We start from the raw sequence: 11,270 nt of genomic DNA, 5'->3' as shown, positions 1-11,270 counted from the left end.
TGAAGGCAACAACGCACATCCATCTCAGATTCTCAGTTTGCCAAATTAACCAGGCCTCCTAGAGATGTTTTGAAATCGCAACTTCCAGTTTGGCAGTATGTAATTTCGATATGCATCGCACAACCTGGTTTTGAAATCCAATCCAGACGTACGAACGAACCAGGCCTCCAAGCCATGGGCGGCACTACCGGGGTAGCTATTACCTGCTACTGACCTGCATGCGGCAACGACCTGCTGTACCTGTACGCGGCTTCGCACGAGGCACCAGTGCGCCGCACGTCCTGAAAAGAGTATGCCTACCATGTATTTTACGTAGTTTTAACACATGATTTTTTTATACCATAGGATTAAGATCTAACAGCCTCTATGTTTCTTCTATCTTTAACCTCCACAGATCACAGATCATAATTTTTAGCCTGTTCGGCTGGTACACAAAATTATTGTGTACTAGTTTGTTCCGGCTGATTTTGGTTGATTCAATAGTATTCTGTGAGAGAGAATAAACTGAAACAAGCTGAGACAAGCGGAGCCGCTATTTATTTTCCTATAGAAGGACAAATCACATATCCACGGACGGGACAAATCACAGATTCACGGACGTCGAGACGAGCTCGCCGGTCGTTGTTGCCGGCACCGGTGGTCACCGGTGAGAAAGAGAGTGAGAGAGATAAAAAATCTATGTGTTTTTTTTAAACACATGTGTGTTGTATAACATTTCTGAATAAAAAAAATAAATTACAAAATCTGTCAGTAAACCGTGAGACAAATTTATTAAATCTAATTAATCTATCATTAGCACATATGTTACTGTAACATTTTTAATACTGGCATGTGTTACACATTTAGTGTAACGGGGTGTAAAGTTTCGACGGACTAACCGAACCGGAGCGAATATTCGTGTTTACGGTTTACCATCCCAGAACGCCATTGAATTTGGGCCGGCAAGTCAGCGCGCACGTCGTGTTGCCGGAGTGCCAGTCTCCCGCGGTTATTAAACCGCTCTGACCTGCTGCGTCAAACATTTGCTGCTGCTACTGGGATGGGGCCAACGTAGTGGTGGTAGACTCGTAGTAGTAGTTGTAGTAACCGAGTACGTACGCGACTGGGGCGGCTGGATCGGTGGACCCGTAGACGCACGGGAGCTTCGGAAGTCTGTTATGGCTTTCGTCAAATGGTTGCTGTGCTGGTACTAGTAGTGCTGGCGTAGCGTAGAACTACTGCAGTTGCAGGACTGTAGAAATAAAGTGTTCCCTAGGTAACACGGCAGCTCCGTTTGATTTCTGTCTTCAAATATAAATGTGGGTACAAAACTGTTATGTGTGAAATTTCTGATTTTGTACCCATGGTAAAATTTGCTCAAAAGCTTCTCCACGATGTGTCAGCTGTCGCCACCGAAGAAGTTGAGGGTCTGGCTTGGGACCAAGAGTTAGGGTTCTTGGGTTCTCGGTCACCGGTAACCAGGCGATGTATAGACTTGGTCCTATGTTAAAGAAAGTTCAATTTAGGATAAGATTAAAATGATTTATAATTTAGAGTGAATGAAGCACTTATTCTACGAGTGTCTTGGGTGGAACCTGACATTTGTAACACCCTCGGTATTACCCCGTTAATCATCTACTAAAATATATCATAAGTATCATACTTATGTGTTAATACATGTGGTGAAATGTGTAGATCAATTTCTATAACTCAAAATGATAAAAAAATGCTAAACGAAAGTTTGGTTCAATGGTTCATGCAAATCAAGTAGGGTTTAAAACCAATTTTTATTAAGCAAAAATACTATAGAACATGTGTGTGATATTTAAATAAAGTTGGAAGTGCAAACTTTGTAGATGACAATGAAATACTTACTGTTGAAAAAGAATATTGATAAGTAATATTTTCAGTAGCTTAGATATGCAATATGAAATTAAGATTAGCCCAAATGCTTAGAAAATTTCTAAGTCTGTGAACAGCTAGACGTTGCTATGTTTAGCAATTTATTTGGAGAAATTGGGTAAAGAAGTGGTGTAGTGCTATGATTCGATTTAGTAGTTCCATATGCCATCTTGAGTGTAGTGAAGCCGGTTTAGATTTAGGAGCAACGGTTTGGTCGTGATCAGCGTTTTTAAAATTCGTGCACATCACAACTTTGTACTGTCTGTCGCCGTGTGCGTGGTCACCACGCATGGCCGACCTGCGTCGCCGCGCGGTTGTGCCGTGCGCGCGCGTGGTCGCGCACTGGCTGGCCGTCGCCGCCGTGGCCATGCCGCGGCTTGGACGCTCTGGCCGCATCACTAGGCCGTCGGTCCGCTCTACGCCCGACTGCCCCTGCCACCGTAGCCGCCACTGGTGCTGCTGCTACCTCCGCGCCCGCGCCGCGACGCCGCCGCCACCGTCGCATCACCACGCTGCGCGTCTGCAACTGCGCGCATGTGGCCGTGTCGCTGTCGCCTTGCCATTGATGGCACTGTGGCGCGCGGGCCACGCCGACCGCGAGCGTGCGTGTCTGTCGGCTAGTGCTTGGCCGCGGGCTGCGCCAGTCACGCCAACCGCGTTCAGCCAAGGCACGCCCTTGCCGAGTCGCTGGCTGCCCCTCCCCCACCGCTCCCTCGCTCTCTCTGTTCTTGTCTCCCTGGCGTCGTCGAATCGCATCGACGTCGCAGCTGCGAGGGGTCACCTCTCATCAATCCCTCTTGTCCACGCCTCTGCCCTCACGTCCCCACCCCGGCTTTGATTGCAGCTTAGCCGAGCCTCAATTTTGGAGCTTTGCCCCGCTACCGCGCTGTTAAGACACGTCACCGCCCGCGCCATGGCCAGCCCTTCCCACTTAGTCCCGCGTCGAATTGGCTGCACCAATAGCTCCGCCTTGAGCCCCTCTGCGCCGTGCGCACGCTAGTTGCAGCTCTAGTGCCACCTCCTCGCCGCTGACGCGGCCATGCCTTTTCAGTCCGCCATTCACCTCGCACGTGGCCAGCCTCGCTCGGGTCATCTCCGGCCAAGCCGACACCTCGGTTAGGTCACTGGTGAGTTATCATTCCTCACCCGCTACCCCTACTGCCTTGTTGTTGTTGTGGCTCACCAGAACGTCGTTGCCATTGTCGCAGGGTGTCCGCCGTCGTGGAGAGGTCCTTCTACGGCGTCCCGGCTCGTGCAACCGCCGCCCATCGCCTCACGTTGACCCCTTGGTGAGATTCGGCCTCTTAGCGAGGTTAGCATGGGTCCCGGGTGGGCGGCGCTGTCGCCAGTGCCACCAGCTCGCCGCGCCAGAGCAGCGGGGGAGGCTAGGGACCATGCCAGTTTTCTACATTGTCCTGGATTTTTTTAAAAAAATTCTTGCCCCAGAAATAAATTGTATCACCAACCCAATCTTCTTGAATGTCAGATTTTCAAAAGCCCAAACCCCTCATTCAAGTTGTTTTGTCTCTGGCACAAGACCCCATCCAAGTTTCATCTGCACAGGAAGCCACCACACCTGAACGAGTCATCATGCTACCAGCTCTGTATCTTGTATTATATTTTCATCCCACCTAGATAGAACATGTTTAAATCTTACGAGCTGGTTTTATAGTTTGAACCTATTCGAACTACTACGGTGCTCTCTCCTCACATTATCTCTTGGCAGCCTTATCCGTGTCTCTTCAGCACTTTTTGACACATCCTGGAAAGCTTGCAGTGATTTGGCAGCAAAGTTCTCAGAAGCTTCAAGAACCAGCCTCAGATTTATGTGCAAGTTACTTGCCTCAACACAATGCGCCTCGTACAGTTGTACGGTCCGAGGCACATGCAGTCTCTGCTGGCTTGGTATTAACGCCAGCTTCCTGTTTAGTTCATCTGCCTCTTTATTAATCTCCTGGGTCTTCCTCTCCAAAATCTTGATCCATTTTTCCCTTTCTCGAATCGAGATTATTTGTTCGCTTTGCTCAAGATGCTGCTGCTCCCACAGGTGACGCATGCTAGACACAAGAGCTTGCATGGCGTTAACCACATCCTTCTCAGAAATCCGATCCATGGCTTGAGACCATTTGTTGCAGGTAACAAAAACCAATGGAGCACCTATGCTTCCTGGTGAATAAGATGGAACTCCAGTAGTGTTATCCTCAGGCTCGTAGTTAAGACAGAGTGCTAGCCATCCATTCAGTGCCTTTACAAAGTTTCTTTGTGAATTCACCCAAGAGGAAAAACTGATGATCCATTTAATCAGCTCTACCTCAAGCTCCAACACCAAATCCTGGCCATTTCCACCTGACAAAACTGAAGTAAAGTTTTTGGCTTCTGATATCACTTGACACTGACTATGGTAACAGTCCAATTTATCTTGCCACATTAATACAAACCTGGAAATAAGCCATTAATTTGTTCAGGAAGGGCCCAACAATGCAAAAGAGGAGGGAGCAACCAAAGGGAGAAAGCAAGTAAATCAGTATTTCAATTTATTATAGATCACTTAACACGATTTGACATATAACATGCCACTAGGTATACAAAAACACTCTGACAATCCTACTTCCTAGATATCCATGTTTTATGGTTTCCTCTCAATCCATTTTTAGTTTGCATGAATGCGTACATCAGGTCACTATCAAATGTGTAAAAAGATTCAATTCGATATGTATCTCCGACACTGACTAGACCCAACACACACACAAAAAAAAAACAATAATATTAGTAGTTTTGGTAATAGTAATATTAAGAGTAAGAGTAGTAGTAATACAACAATAGCAATAACAGCATTGACAGTAACAACAAGAGGAAATTAGCACTTGAGCTAAAAGAGAGGCATACCCTTGGATCAAAGTGTTCACTTGCGGTCCACAATTCCTCATCCCTTAATTTGTTTATTTTTCTTGAAATCTTGGCTATAACGCGCACAGCTATCCTTATCTTTGTTGAAAGCTTCCTCAGCAAATTTCGAGTTGCATCAATGTTTTGAGGACCTGAACCCTTTTGATCTAATAATTTTAGTCGCTTGGAGTTCTTGGCAATAAGTAAGCGCATCTTCTCCTAAGCCTGCATGAGAAATTGAGAAGTACATTAGCCCAAAGAAGAAAAGAACATTATATAAAAACAAGATAGCAAGGGTGAAAATATGCATGGACATAATCTATTGAACTATAACATTATCAAAATCAATGATAACAAATAGATTCATAAAGTGGCATATCCAATTCAAGAAGATGGCTGCAGTTTTAAATAAACAAAAGATGGTTCTATTTACTGTTTTGAAGGAACTGGTTCTATTTACTGTGACACATAAAACTGAAAGCAAATGGATTCTCAAAATATATCCACTTGTTCTCCCATGTTCCACTAGCTGGACCAATAAAACTCCACTACTACAGATCAGAAAAATATTTTAAAAGGTTAATGAGACATGTTCTTCCAAATCTGACCGTTAGGCTTCCAGAAAGCACTTTCCGTGGTGGGTATTATCCTAATTGGACCCTTGGTTAAACATGCGCATGACCTAAAGTACACAAAAAAAATACTGCTAGCAAACCACTGTGTTAGTAAAAACTAATCAGTTAACACTATTTAGAAACATATTAGGTTGCAAATCTGAGACTTAGCAGCCGGCCTTTCTTAAAAGTACGAAGTTAAGAATTTTGCTTCATATGCAAAAGTCAAAATAACACCAACCTTCCCATAGCGAAGTACTGTTGCTGATCAGCACCATTAATTAATTTAGTAGAGGTTGATCATAGTTTAAGACGAAGGGCATAGTTTAATGCGGATTAAGACTAACATAAAACTAACAATACACATTGGAGTGACATGATATGCAGCATACCATACAATATTATCATTTAATTTCCACTGAACATTTCCATAAGCCACCATTATCATAAATCCAGTTCATAGATGAGTTCTATTGTAGTATAAAGTTTAAAACAAGGCCAGTTTTTTATCAGAAGATGATGACCATACCTTGACCTCACCATACAGCTTCCTCTCCCAGAAATAGAGCTTCTCAAGTGCGTAGGATAGGCTCCGCGTGTCCACCATCTTCCCTACCACTCCGACGTCCAACACGTCCATGTCTTTGCACCCCAAATGAGGCACGGAGATAGCCGACATCATCTTTGAGGAAGCTGATCAAAGAATTAAGCATCCAGTGGCATGAGTAACTGACAATCCAAGTTAAATTGGACGTGAAGTAAACAAGATGTAGCTCACATTGGTAGACTGAGCTGCGGCCTTGGTAGCTTGGCCTCCCGACTTCGAGCATCGGCGCGAGCTGCCTAGCCGCCTCGGCCGTGCGGACAAGCTGTGCCTTGATTTCGCCAGCTACACTCGCACTGTCGACGACCCTCCGCGCGGGAGGTGGTGGAGCGTGCACCGACACATTACCATGTGCTGTTGTTTGCCTTCGCCGTAACTCGCCGATGACGTCCTTATGGGCGACAACATTCTCCGGCTGGTCGAGCTCGGCGATGCTGCTGACACCGCCGAGCGAGCTGCGCCGGCTGCGGGCACCGCCACTCCCAGGCGCTGTGTACTGCCCGGCCACCTCTTTCACGACCACGCCGTCTTCCTCGTCGTCGTCCTCCAGGTCCGGGATGCCCTCCTCCTCGCGCACCTCCCGCGAGCTCCGGCTCGGCGTGTACGGCGCCGCGGCCGCAGTAGCTGCGGTGGCGGAGTCGTAGTAGTAGCTGTCGTATTCGTACGAGTCGTATTTCTCGAATACGTTGTGGAAGTCCCACGAGCTCGCCTTCGGCGGCGAAGGCGGAGCCGTCCGCTGCAGCGCTGCCGGAGGCGGGACCGGGGCCCGCTGGGCGCTGTAGGCGTAGTGCTGCGGGTAGCCGCCCGCCGCGTCGAAGGAGCCGAAGCGCACCACGCGCTCCGGCGGCCCCGGCGCGCGCTGCGTGCAGGACCGTCCCATAAATTTCATGGGCCTTTGGCCACACTAACGGTCCGACGATGTAATATTTAAATAGGACGATTAAAGTATATAACTTGTAGCATATATTTAATTATGCTTGCTAATTGATACGCAGGCCTATTGGTACGCACGGTTGCTTTGCCGGCGTATGGGCTGATAGCATCTGCTATATAGTATACACACGGGTACCCTCATGGGCCCCAGCCTCATGGGCCTATGGGCATCGCACAGGCTGCCCTCCCCAATAGGACGGGCCTGGCTGCGTGACGGCGACGGAAGCGAGGGGGCGGGCGGCTGCGAGCGTAATAGAACTGCAACCCGAACCCGCCGGCGGCGGGTACGACGCGTACGTGGGCTGCGCCGCGTAGTCGTACCCGTACGCGGCGTAATGCGGGTGCGGGTGCGGGTGTTGCAGCTGCTCGGGGACGCGGCGCGGAGGCGAGTCGGCCGGCGACGCCGCCGGCTCGGATCCGGGCGACGCGCCGAACTGGAGGTGCGAGGAATGGCCGTGGGCAGACGATGGGTCAAAGGAGCGTGGCGGTCGGTTCGCGAGCGCGCCACAACCGCCCTTGCGCGCGGAGGGCAGCGTGAGCCCCGGCGACTCGGCCTGCAGGCGGAGGAGGCGGTGCAGCGGCGCGGCGACCGACTCGATGGAGTCCGCGAGCGCCGCGTGCGCGTCGGCGAGCGCGTAGCGGTGGCGGACGGCCGCGGCGAGCAGGTCGGCGCGGGCGCGGAACAGCGCGACGGCCTCCTGGTCGTCGAGCTTGGACCCCTTGCACCCCATCGCGTGCGTGCCTGCCGGCTGCCGGCGCTGGTGGCTGGTGCTGCCGCGCGAACGGTACAAGTACGACGCGCCCTCAGAGGTCTGGAGTGAAGTGGAGCAGGCAGAGGCAGTTGCCCACAATTATGGCGTTTGGTCTAGTCGTCCGGCGCGGCGATGGGGGGACTCGGCTAGCCGATGGCGCAATGATGCGGTCACGCGCGAGCGCGCGGGCGGGCCGACGGACGGGGAGGTTAACGTGGAAGTCCCACGCGGAAGGTGGAGAGGAGAAGGCAGGCTGGGGCTTGGCCACTTGGGACTTGGGAGGGCAAGACGACGGCGGCGGGGAGATCGATCCGGGGCGGTCAGAATCTTCAATCTTATTTGTTGAGACTGTCTACATAATCATGTGTTTTATCTAATTTCAATGCATGAATTTTTTTTTCAATCATAGGATTAAGATCCATCAGTCTCCACCTTTTTTCTACTTTCAACCTCCACAGATCACAGAACCCCTTCTTCTACCTTCAGCCTCTATAGACCACAGATCATAATTTTTTTTTCTATCGAATGACAAATCACAGATCCGCCGTCGCCGCTGCCGTGGGCGCTGGGCTGAGCTCGCCGGTCGCCATCGCCGGCGGTCACCGGTGAAAAAGAGATAGGAAGAGAGATAAAAAAAATTCATATGTTTTTTTTTACTAAAACATACACGTGTTGTTATAGCATTTCTACGTTGAAAACGCTCGGCTTGACCAGCAGCCAGGCTCGCCACGCCACGGATATTATCAGTTTACATCAGTTCAACCCCCTCGTCCCCATGCAGGAGTACAAAACAGATCGGAACGCCGCGACCGTCACATTCGCCAGGCGACCGGGCTCTCGTTCAGCCTTTTCGTTAGGTAAGTTTCTAGATTGATAAGTTCGATACTGATATAGTATGAGAGAAAAATATTATTAATTAGTTGATAAGCTCAGGCTAAAATCAAAATGCCAGCAGGCTGATTCTTTAAGCCGGACGAAGCTAAGGCTAGATCCATGGCGTCTCGTGTCGGCGTCCGTCGCCCTGGCAGCGGCGAATATGAAACGAGGTGACGCGCAGGTCTTGGCTGGTTGGTGCCCGACACGGCTGCTCCCCAGTCCCCTTGGGCCATGACAGATGTGGACTCGTTACTTCCACGTCGATCAGCAGCGCCCTCGTCTCGTCTCTTGGGTACAGTTCCACTTTATTTTACAAAATTTTTCAAGATTTTCTATCATATTGAATCTTTGACGCATGCATAAAGTATTAAATATAAATAAAAAATAAAACTAATTACACAGTTTAGACGAAATTTACGAGACGAATCTTTTAAGCCTAATTACACTATGATTGGACACTAATTGCCAAATAACAACGAAAGTGCTACGGTACCATTTCATCAAAAATTTTGCAAACTAAACACACCCTTGGCTCGGCCTCGCCTTGTCTTCGTCGTGTCCTCTCTTCTCTGTGGTCTTCGTCCCTGTTGTTCGCGCACGGGTTGTCGGGCCGCTGCCATCAGCCTTCTCGTTTAGCTGTGACATGTCGTAAACGATCATAAATTTTCAGTCGGAATAGTATTTTTAGCCTATTCGTTTGGCTGTGACTTGTCGTAAACGATCATAAATTTCTAGCCGGGACAGTATTTTTCTCTCACACGAACCAGCCAGCAGTACTTCTTCATGAACCAGCAACGATATGAACCAGCCAACCGATCAAGCTGCGTGTCGGCCAGGTGCTCGAGGCTCGACTCGGGCTCCTGGTTGAGTGCAGATGATGGACGGCTCGCTCTTGATGATCCGTGTCCTGGCTGAATGCAGATGGAAGCCGGACAAGAGCCTGTTGATGCATCCGATCCACGCCAGCAAGAGCCTGGTGCCGCATGCCGCTGGTAAGAGCCAAGGTACGATGGGTGTGTTTGTTTCCTGGCCAACTTCTAGCCAGGTTAGCCATGTCTGTGTTGTCTAAGTCTGGTTAGTCTTAGGGTGACGCATTTCGTCGTACAAGTGATGGGCATCCTCGACGAGCACGGCACAAGGCAGCAACAAGGCGAGCATCGCGAGCACGGCGGCCACGACAAGCAGCAACGCGAGCACGGCAAGCACGGCAGGGCTAGCAGGCAAGCACGATGAGCATGGTAGCACCACGGCGAGCACAGCAAGACCAAGGCGGGCAAACAGAGCACATTCAGATTCAGTACGTTCAGATCAGTGGAACAACTGTATATTTGTTGCATTCAACTTGTGCAATTTACAGTTGAACTTTTTCCAAATTGAATGCCGAATCTTTCTCAAATGCGGCGATTCAGATGCAGTTGTGAGAATGAGAACGAAATTACACTCTCTTTAGCTCTAGTATTACACAATGTCACTGTCTTAGTTCTAGGCTTGCCAAATCCCCAAAACAGCGACTGAAGATAGATTGCATAATTCAACGAAGCAGCCCATCATGCGCTCAGCTAATATACGCCTAAAATATCCGCTAAATTTCGCTGGAAAAAAAAGAATCCACCAGATGCGATCAACCGAGCAAATTTCGTTGAAAACAAGGAATCAGAATCACGCGCGTCTCACCGTCGAGCTCGAAGCTCTAGCGACTGGACCGGTGGCCGTCGCCGCCGCGCCGGCCGGCTCGCCCCCCAGACGGCGCGCGGCCGCTGCTCGCCGCCGAAGACGACGACAGGCTCAGCTGGTCCGCCTCGTCCCCGCTACTCGCCGAGGCGGAGTCCCCGCGCTTGAAGGCCGACCTGAGCAGCCTGTGCACCTCTGCTCCGCCACCGTCCAACCTCCCTGCCGCGTCCGCTCCACCATGGTGACCCGCGTCACCTCCTCCATCGCGTCACCTCTGCAGCGAGCACCTCCGCTACGCCACCGTCGCGACCCCTGCCGCGTTCGCTCCGCCGCCGGTAGAGGAGAGCAGGGCCACCGCCGGTGGGGAGGAGGACGAGGAGCCGGTGGAGGCGAGCGAGGAGGAGACCGCGGCGGCGCGCACCGCACCGGACAGGGGAGGTGACGCGAACCGGAAACGAGTTTTGGGCAAGCCAGGCTCCTCGCGAACGGCCGAATCGGGCATTCTACCCGGGCCAGGCCCAATTGTACGGTTGGCCAGCCCCCAGGCCTCACACCCCTTACCGGCAATAAAACAGGCCAAAATTGACTCAAGAAGCCAGGCTAAGGATCGGCCACCTACAGGGTCGAGATGACGGGGTGAATAGTCATTTCTACTATTAATCATGTCGGCTAACCGTAACAAATACGAAATTAAAACTATCGGTCTAGCCAAGACTACACCCATCTATCTAAGTCATAAGCACCTTAAAAAGATCATGTCGGTGTTTTTGGACCACCGACGAGTAAATTTGTATTTGCGCGTCTGGCTTGGATGGTGTGCTCGGAGGACACAAGGGTTTATACTGATTTGGGCGGAACGTCCATACGTCTAGTTTACTGCTGCTCGTGTTACCGATACTTGGTTTGCAGTAGGGGTCACAAACAGGCGATAGAGGGAAAGGATCTAAGTCTCTGGTAAAAGAAATGAACGGGTGTTGAGAGCTCGATCGCTGCTCAGCCATGTGCTCGTATTGTGCTCTTGTGTTTTTATCTCGCGGTTCGGTTTTGTGCCAA

The 11,270-nt window shown here is 50.3% G+C and overlaps 1 pseudogene; it reads right to left on the bottom strand.

Annotated features, from left to right (window-relative positions):
* Nucleotides 1-3,534: 3,534 nt before the first annotated feature.
* LOC136494800 (protein ROLLING AND ERECT LEAF 2-like) lies at nt 3,535-7,766 on the bottom strand (annotated as a pseudogene).
* Between the last annotated feature and the right edge of the window lie 3,504 nt (nt 7,767-11,270).

Source organism: Miscanthus floridulus, chromosome 11 (genome assembly GCF_019320115.1).
Source record: "Miscanthus floridulus cultivar M001 chromosome 11, ASM1932011v1, whole genome shotgun sequence".
Classification (NCBI taxonomy): Eukaryota; Viridiplantae; Streptophyta; class Magnoliopsida; order Poales; family Poaceae; genus Miscanthus; species Miscanthus floridulus.
This window is presented reverse-complemented; position numbering and strand designations above follow the sequence as displayed.